The sequence below is a fragment of the Rhincodon typus genome, chromosome 37, assembly GCF_021869965.1.
Source record: "Rhincodon typus isolate 14 chromosome 37, sRhiTyp1.1, whole genome shotgun sequence".
Lineage (NCBI taxonomy): Eukaryota > Metazoa > Chordata > Chondrichthyes > Orectolobiformes > Rhincodontidae > Rhincodon > Rhincodon typus.
In genome coordinates, this window is record NC_063368.1 from 14719466 (window position 1) to 14729701 (window position 10236).

Genomic DNA, 10236 nt, shown 5'->3' on the forward strand with positions numbered 1-10236 from the left:
GCCCCACCCCCATCTCCTACCTACTAACCTCATCCCGCCCCCTTGACCTGTCCGTCCTCCCTGGACTGACTATCCCCTCCCTAACTCCCCACCTACACTCACCTTTACTGGCCCCATCCCCGCCTCTTCGACCTGTTTGTTTCCTCTCCACCTATCCTCTCCTCTATCCATCTTCTATCCGCCTCCCCCTCTCTCCCTATTTATTTCAGAACCCCCTTCCCCTCCCCCATTTCTGATGAAGGGTCTAGGCCCGAAACGTCAGCCTTCCTGCTCCTATGATGCTGCTTGGCCTGCTGAGTTCATCCAGCCCTGCACCTTGTTGTCATGGCCTATTCTGTAATCCTTAGACTGTCACCCTCTGGCTCTGGACTCGCCGATCATGGGGAACATCCTTCCTGTGTCTACCCTGTCTCATCCTCTTGGAATTTTATAGGTTTCTATGAGAAAAATACAGCCTGGACTGTGTCATTCTCACGTTTAGAGAACCAATGACCTTTTTTAAAAAAACTAGCAGGCGCCCCACTTTAAACCCATTCAAATCTCAGCAGAACCTACCATCAGCTGAATAACTTACAGCCAAAGATGTAGCTGTCTTCATTCATCATTTTCTATGGCTCCCCCCCATCCCTCCAGTACCTTTCACACACAGCTACAGACCTCCTACTGAAAGCGAAACACAGAAGTTTCACTGATAAACTGGCATTTTTAATAAGTCCTTAATAAGCCAGGCTCAGTTTTCAGAGCCCATTCTGCCTAGACTCGCTCAGGCCAGGTCACAGCGGGGTTTGGAAACAATAAACTGGAAATTCTACCCTGCAAGCTGGTGATTTAGCAAATATTAGAAGTTCGGATTGCTCCAGAAGAAAATTGCTTCAACAAACCAGCTCGATCTCCAGTGATAGCAAGAAGCAGTGGGAGAAATTACAGAAGATCGAAGACACACAACTTATAGACTGGGTTCGGTGTCAAACTCTATTTTTTTGCTGGTGGATTTGACTGATTTTTTGATGTTTTGGAGTGGGCAGCCGAGGAATTAAAGGAAACAATATCAGATCCTGCTCAGAATCAGCAGGACGGACAGTATTAAGCGGATTTGGCCACGAGTAGAAGTTCAGGAATCGAGGATTTAAAGGGAGAGAAAAAAAGTGCCAAGTACAGACACTGGAAATGAAGACACAACCCATCCTGGTAACAACTGAAGGAGAGATTGAGGGGGCAAACACAGAGGGAAGTAGAAAGAGGTTTATAATAAAACGGTAAACGTTGTTACAGTCCCAGAGGGCTGCCCACTCATTAAAGAGGGACGAGTGGTAATGGTTTAACCCGAGGTTAACTGCACCTCGTCAAGGGGTGAGGTTTGGTAAGTCGGGATATTCATGGCAACCTCAGGAGGTGTGGGAATCGAGCCCACGCTGTTGGTCTCACAAACTGACCATTCAGCCAACTGAGCTAAGTAGAAGAAATACCAAAGGGCTGAGAGAATGAGTGAGAGACACTTGCTGAAGGAAATGCCAATGGCTTCACAAAGCCCAGGTGGCAATGGCTGAATGATACCAGGTATATATTTATTTTGTTCACTGCTACTATTCCTTTCACTGCCTCTCTATTCCGTGCTAGAACATTCCTCCTGTTCAGTCTCTTGATCCATCATTGACAACTCCTTGAGCTCACCTCACCAGTAGCCCCCAGCACCCAAACTAGCACCAGCCCGCTCCTATCAAAACCCAAACTCCATTCTCCCTGATATGCTGGGAAAGGCTGAGCGCCAACACGAATGCACAGAAACATAGAAAATAGGAGCAGCAATAGGCCATTCAGCCCTTCGAGCCTACTCCATGATTCAATATGATCATGGCTGATCATCCAACTCAGCCCCCGCCCCCTGTTCCTGCTTTCTCCCCACACTCTCTGACCCCTTTAGCCCTAAGAACTATATCCATCTCCTTCTTGAAAATGCTCAATGTTTCGGCCTCAGCCACTTTGAGAGAATTCCATAGGCTCACGCAGTTCCAGTCAAGGGAGAGGCACTGGTCAGTTGGTATCCCAGTGCCATCGGTCAGGGGCACAGTCCACACACAGTCAGCGGCTGGCCATGGTCTGTCACTCGCTTGGGCCACACATTTGCCCGAGTACAGACCACACAAGGGATGGCAGGAGAACACAATTGAGGTCTCAATCAGATTAACCATCATCTCACTGAATAGTACAGTAGGCTCGAGGGGCCACTCCCACTCCTTACCTGTACTTTTCCAAGTTTGAGGGAAGATACAAACATAAGTCTTTTCTACTAACCATCAGTGACCGAAGGCCTGGTATTGAAGAGTGAATTTATTAAAATACCCAACAAGATTGGGTTCTGCTCCAACCCAACTTAAATAAATTGGTAACAAAAACAAAGTTGCTGGAAAAGCTCAGCAGGTCTGGCATCATCTGTGAAGGGAAAAACAGAGTTAACGTTTCGGGTCTGGAGATCCTTCCTCAGAACCCTGTTTTTTCCTTCACCCAATGCTCAAGTATGTAAGTATAGCCATGTCTTGATCATGTAAGAGATGCCTTTGGTTTGTTTGTTGGACAGAGTCAAACTCCAATGTTTGTTTGTTCGCTTCATATGCGACTGAACTGTGTTTGAGACTATGTGTATATATAAAGGCTTTTTTTATGAATTAAGTATATTTTTGAAATAAGAAAACTCGTGTTGGCACAGTCTTGGTGGGCTGAAGGGCCTGTTCCTGTGCTGTACTGTCCTTGATCTTTGAGTAGGCCATTCAGCCTCTTTGATCCTGCTCAACCATGCAATAAGATCCAGTCGCAGCCTTAATTCCAACTTCCTGTCTGCCCTTGACTCCCTTGCCAGTCAAAAATCTGTCTAACTCAGCTTCAAATGTATTTAATGACACAGCCTCCATTGCTCTCCGCGGAAGAGAACTCCACAATCTGATGACCCTCTGAGAGAAGAAATCCCTCCTCATCTCCGTTTTATGACGGGAGAGCCCTTAATTTGAAACTGTGTCCCCAAAGTTCTCGATTCTATCACAAGGAGGAAGGGATCACCTGCTCAGTCAAGCCCCCTCAGAATCTAACACATTTCAACAAGTTCACCTCTCGTTCTTCGCATCTCCAATCAGACTTTTCCTCCAAAGACAACCCCTTCGTCATGACACGGTCAACGTTACTAACATTTTATTCCAGGTTTATAGATTTAACCACATTTCAATTTCTCATCTGTGGCTGTAAGCTTTGAACTCATGTCAATGGATCACTAGTCTGGATCACTGGATTAGTAACATCACGCCCCTGTTATTGGTTCTCTGAATGTGAGAATGACACAGTCCAGGTTGGACAAGTTATGCTGCAGCTTTATAGAACTTTAGTCAGGCCACACTTAGAATATTGCATACAGTTCTGGTTACCACACTAGCAGAAGGATGCGGATGCTTTGGAGAGGCTACAGAAAAGGTTTACTAGGATGTTACCCTGTATGAGGGATTTTAGTTATGAAGAAAGGTTGGAAAGATTGGAGAGATAGTAAGAACTGCCAATGCTGGAGTCAGAGATAACACAGTGTGGAGCTGGATGAACACAGCAGACCAGGCAGCATCAGAGGAGCAGGAAAGCTGACGTTTCGGGTTTGTTTTCACTGGAATACAGTAGGTTGAGGGGCAACTAATAGACGTTTATAAGATTGTGAATAGCATGGACAGTTTGGAAAGTATGAGGCTTTTTCCCAGGGTGGAGGGGTGAATTACTAGGGGACACAGGTTCAAGGTGCAAGGCTGGAAGTTTAAAAGAGATGTGTGAGGCAGGTTTTTCACACAAAGGGTGGTGAGTGCCTGGAACGTGCTGCCAGAGGAGGGGTTAGAAGCAGACACAATAGCAGCTTTCAAGGAGCACCTGAATGAATACATGAATAGGAAGGGAATGAAAGGGAATACGGATCCTGTAAGTGAAAACGGTTTCAGTATGGAAGGGCAAAATGTGGTGGCACAGGCTTGGAGGGTGGAAGGGCCTGTTCCTGTGCTGTATTGTTCCCTGTTCTTTATTCTAACCACTGCAGTCCATTTAGTATAGATAGACCATCAATGAAATTAGGAAGCAGTTTCAAAATTTTGACCCAAGGAACGCCAATACGTTTCCAAGTCAGGATGGTGAATGGCTTGGAGGGGAACTTAGAGGTGGTGTTCCCATGTATCTGTTGCCCTTGTTCTTCTAGTTGGAAACGCTCATGGGTTTGGAAGGTGCTGTCTGAGGGTCTTTGGTGAATTTCTGCAGTGCATCTTATAGATAGGACCCAATGCTGCTACTGAGCGTGGGTGGTGGAGGAAGTGGATGGTTGTGGATGAGGTGCCAATCAAGAGGATTGGATGGTGTCAAGCTTCTTGAGTGTTGTTGGAGCTGCACCCATCCAGGCAAGTGGGGAGTATCCCATGATTTGTGCCTTGTAGATGGTTGACAGGCTATAGGGAGTACAGACATAAGTTACTCGCTGCAGGATTGCTAGCCTCCGACCTGCTCTTTTTTTAATTCATTCATAAGATGAGAGCATCGCATTTATTGCCCATCGCTAATTGACCAGAGGACAGTTAAGAGTTAAGTACATTTGTAGCCACCGTATTAACCATATATACTCTAGTAAAAGTCGATCTCCTGTAAAACTCCCTATTTTTGACCAAAAAATCCAGAATTTTCCGTAAATCTCGTGTAAAAGTTGACCCTAGTTTTTCACAGATAACACATTAACACTTGTGAGTCAAAGTATTATCCTGTACATGATTGAAATCATCAGTGAGACTGTATGAGTGTCAAATGACTGATAACTTTTTTTTAAACCAGAAATAAAAGCTTAAAATGTTAGTTTGAAAAACTAAAACAACGGTGGACGAGAGAAAATGGAGGAAAATGGAAAGATTAGGCGCTAAAGTTGAAGACACATCGGGTCAGAGTCAGGCACTCGTAGAATACAGTCATATATCTAGTTGAGGTTTTGAAATATCTTCATCTGGAATCCACAAGGCTGGAGGTGGATGTAGGAAATGGATAAACGGAAGTTTGGAATTTACGACCTGGCGGACTACGCAAGGAAAAGAATTTGCTCGCCTGGGACCAGTTTAGATCACATCGAGTGAAGAATGTTGTTGATAACATCCGATCACCTAACACTGATGTGGCTGTAATTCCCAGCAGACTTATAAGTGTTTTCCAACCAATAGGTGTTAGTATCAATAAGCCATTTAAGGACATATAGTGAGAATGAAGTCGGATAACTGGATGCGTGATGGAGAAAAAAAACATACACAAAAGGAGGCAGCATACAGGCTCCATCACTGCCACTGATCTGTGAATGGATCATCGATTCATGGAAGGAAATAAAGGCTGACACTATTTTCAAATCATTCGAGCAATGTGTAACTCAAATGCGTTGGACAGTACATCCATGGGATGACATAGGTGAAGAAGAAATGGATGATGTGCTACCTTTAACTACGGACAGCGAAGATGAAGAAGATCCATATGATGATACCATTCATCTTCATGATTATGAAGCTTTATTCGGTGTAAAAGATGTTGAACAGTGCGATTTTGCAGGATTTTAATGAACTTTTATATTTGACATGTTTGATTTAAGATGTACCATGTAATTGTAATTTAAAGCCGTATTACATTTCGACTTCATTTTTTTTCTTGTCTAGAGATGAATTGGGCTTCTGCTAACGATGTGGTATTTTGGGCTGTAGCATGAATATCAGCCCCTCAAAAATAGTATTTTTGTAACAGTTGGCCTCATAAATTTAACCTTAAAAAATAGGCTAAAAAATTTTACATGAGTATGTACGGTATATGGCGAGTCCACTTCAGTTTCTAGTCAATGGTAACCTCCCGGTTGTTGACGGAGAGATTCCATTATTTATTTTACGAAGGATACAAACCTACCATGTTTATTTACACTCCAAACCCCCAGTACCTTCCCCTGTAACTGTAAAAGATGTAACACCTGCCAACACACCACCTCCCTCACCTCCATTCAAAGCCCTAAACAGTCCTTCCAAGTGAAACAGAGCTTCACCTGCATCTCCTCCAACCTAGTCTATTGCATCTGGTGCTCCCGATGTGGTCTTCTCCACGTCGGTGAGACCAAACGTAGACTAGGTGACCGTTTCGATGAGCATCTCCACCTGGCCCGTAACGGCCAACCTAATCTCTCGGTCACTGCCCATTTCAATTTCAACTCCCTGTTCCACTCCCCCATCGACATGTCTGTCCTTGGCCTCCTCCAGTGTCGCAGTGACTTGGAACGCAAATGTGAGGAATGTCACCTTATCTTCTGCCTGGGCACCCTACAGCCTGGAGGACTCAACTTTGAGTTCCCCAATTTCAAATAACCTTGCCACCCATCATGCTCCTCCCCTTTCAGCCCCACCTCCTCCCTTCCATTCCACCTTCTGACCCTCCCTTCCAGCACCTAACCGGATTCATCCTTCACATTGACCAACCAGGTTGTACCGACTATCAGGGACAACCTATCACCACCATTCTGCTACCCTCCCCCACCGTTTATCTGCAGCACTCCCTACCCCCACATCCACTCCTGAAGAAGGGTAACACCCGAAACATTAACATCTCCTTTCCTCCACATGCTGCCTGGCTTGCTGTGTTCTCCTGTTTGTCTACATTGGAACAAGCCAGGAGTAAATAAACAATTGCCCTCAGTGCCATTACCATCCGTCTAGATTAGGCCAATATGCATCGAGGTTGAGAAGAAAGAGAGGTGATCTCACTAAAATGTATAAAATCTTGAGGCATTTTGACGTGGGTGGATGTTAAGAGGCCGTTTCCCCTCATTTAGACATAAGCATTAGAAGGCAGGGTTTAACAACTAGCAGTGTCCCATCTACAGTGGAGATGACAATAGATTTTTCTCCCTCTGAGGGTCACTGGTTTGTGGAATTCTGTTCCCCAGTGAACGCTGGAGCCTCCACCATCAATAGATTCGAGGCCAAGTCATTGAGCTGTACAGCACAGAAACAGACCCTTTGGTCCAACCAGTCCATGCCGACCTGATATCCTAAATTAATCTGGTCCCATTTGCCAGCATTTGGCCCATATCCCTCTAAATCCTTCCTATTCATATACCCATCCAGATGCCTTTTAAATGTTGTAATTGTACCAGCCTCCACCACTTCCTCTGGCAGCTCATTCCATACACACACCACCCTCTGTGTGAAAAAGTTGACCCTCAAGTCCTTTTTAAATCTTACGCCTCTCACCTTAAAGCTATGCCCCTCTAGTTTTGGACTCCCCTACCCTGGGGAAAAGTCCTTGTCTGTTTACCCTATCCGTGCCCCTCATGATTTTATAAGCCTCTATAAGGTCACTCCTCAGCCTCCGACGCTCCGGGGAAAATAGCCCCAGCCTATTCAGCCTCTCGCTATAGCTCAAGCCCTCCAACCCTGACAACATCCTTGTAAATATTTTCTGCACCCTCTCAAGTTTAATCCCGTCTTCCGATGAGTGCGGCGGAGGGAAGTGGAGAGTGTGCAGGTTGGAACAGGTGGAGTTTGATCAGCAAACAGATGAGGCATCATCAATGTTCCCATAAAGCTCCAAGGATCCGCACATTCCAGCCATGCCAACGCCCATGCCAGCACTCCCCCTCCCGCTTCCAGAAGTCACTGGCACGCACAAACACTCAGAAGGAAACAAAATTAGTTGGGGGAAGGACGTAGACCACAATCTTTATCGAAGGCCAGTTCCAAGGGGCCGAATGGCCTACTCCAGCTCTTAATTCTCGTCTCTGTCACCATTTTGAAATTTCAAACTTGAACCTCCCAACCTCAAGGTGTTCCAGGGAGGGGGGCAGACTGGGCTCTATATTTCCTATTTGTGTGAAAACATGTTTGCTGATGGGTTCTCTCTGAATGTCCTACACTGAGGGAAAAGTAGTTGGTCAGCAGTGGTTAGCACTGCTGGCTCACAGCACCAGGGACCCGGATTCGATTCCACCCTCAGGCGATTGTCTGTGTGGAGTTTGCGCATTCTCCCCGTGTCTGCGTGGGGTTTGCTCTGGTTTCCTCCCACAGTCCAAAAGATGTGCAGGTTAGGGTGGATTGGCCGTGCTAAATTGCCCTATAGTGATCAGGGATGTGCAGGTTTGGTGGGTTAGCCGTGGGGATTGGGTGGGATGCTCTTCAGAGGGGCGGTGCAGACACGATGGGCCAAATGGCCTGCTTCCACATTGTCGGAACTCTATGATTCTGCCTCCTTTATTCTGGATGGCCTTCCGAAAGCGTCCCCTCTCATCAGTGCTAGCAATTCCTTTTTAATCGCATTAAACTCCACCATCAGTTCACCCCTTCATCTTCTCGACTTGAACATGCAAGTGTTAGCCTCCCCGCACACCCCCACCCCCCTCCCCAGTCAGTGTTTGGTGAAGTCTTTGGCAGCAGACATGTCATTATCCATTACAAAGCAGTGACAGCCCCTCTGTGCAGGATCTGAAAGGTTATATTATTGTATTTGTCACACCAGCTCCTGGAGCCTTTAATTAAGTTACCCAGAGAACACTAATCTAGCTCTGAATGATCCAGAGACCCCCGCAGTCCATCTCCCAGAGGATGTGGGGATATAATACACAGCCCAATCAGACAAGGGTTGTGAGGAAGTGGGGACACAGAGCCAGTGCTATTACAGAGACAGCTGTTTGGTAGCCAATTATTCGAGTTGCTGTGGCAACCACAACACAGAGCTGATGGGCTCCTTGCTCTACCAAGAGATTCGAGACGAGGGAGCTCAGGCATTAACCCTCCACCCTCTTCAACCTTCACTATCGACCAAGGTGGTTAAGGGGACCCTGGGTTAGGTAGGAGGCAGCAGAGATGGTGGCAGTGGGGTGGAGGCTAAAGGGATGAGCCCCTCCCCTTTTCCCTGTCCCTAGGATTTGGGGGCCCAAGGATGGGCAAATGAAGGTGGGTGTGGGGTAACAGAGAGAGAGAGGGTCTTTTTTTGCCTCCTGTGCCACCACCTCTGCTGATGCCATTCCCTACCCTTTTCTTTCACACTACACACCTCCCCACAACATCCCCTTCCTAACTCCACCCAGCCCCTTTTCCACCAATATCCCAGCTCCCTGCATCTATGTATTCACCTCAAATGTGTCAGTGTCCTGGACGACGAGCCCCTTGCTTCTGATCAGATGCCCCTGCCTTGAGGCAAGATAATGAGCAGAGGGGGAGACACAGAGAGAGAGAGATACGGGGTTTTGTTGGGGGGGTTGGGGGAGAGAGAGAGGGTGGGAGGGACAAGAAATAAAAATCAGCCACACCTCCCCTCCCTCGTTGTTCATCTGAACCTCTTCATCTGTCAAGAGCGAAAAATTAAAAAAAAGCACTCAGATATTCTGGCCAGCTCTCCTGTGTGCTAAAAATAACACTAACAGCAAGGCACTGGGTTTGATTAATGTGATGTGCTGGAGTCTTTATAGATACCAACCGCTCGCTGCAAATGAAGCCTTGCGAGATTTCCTGCCCAAACTTGTTAAAAATACATCCAAAGCCCCGTGTGCCTCTGACTGAAATCTCACCATCCCGCACCGTTAGATTCCCCAACAGAGAAACTGCTTCGTTTCCTCCATTTCTGCCTGTCCACAGGCACCATTCTCACTATTTCCAGCTCAAGAAAGTATTTTTACTGCAGTCTGAGAGATTTGGGCTTTTTTCCAAACTAACCACCCCACCTCCCCACGGTGTTATATGAAATCTGCCCGTCCTCCAATCTAATTGATAAGAGTCTTAAATTTAGGCCAAGTTAGCAATTTCTTACAAGGTTTCACTCTAGTGTGCAAACACCAGGCTGTGTTGGTTCTCTGCAGATGTTTTAAAACAACAATAAAAGAACTTGCATGTATATAGAGCCTGGCAGGAATTTGTGTGCATTCAGAGAAGGCACTGGGTCTCTCAGCCCTCAGATTGAGCGTAGGGATTTCAGGAAGAGTGTACAAAATAGGTCAAGTAAAAACCAGGGAGGGTAGGCGTGGGAAGATTAATGCGGAATTGGGTGAAGTTGAAGTCTAGACTTGTTTTGAGTTTCCAACCACTACCCGTCAGCCTCAGCTCATCGACTACTGAAACCCTCACCTGTACCGTAGTTACCTTCACCCTTCGTAGATATGTGCAATCAGTCGTATTATGAGACAGCTTTGGAGCAGGTGGGACCTGAAGCTAGATCTCCTGGCTCAAAGGTAGG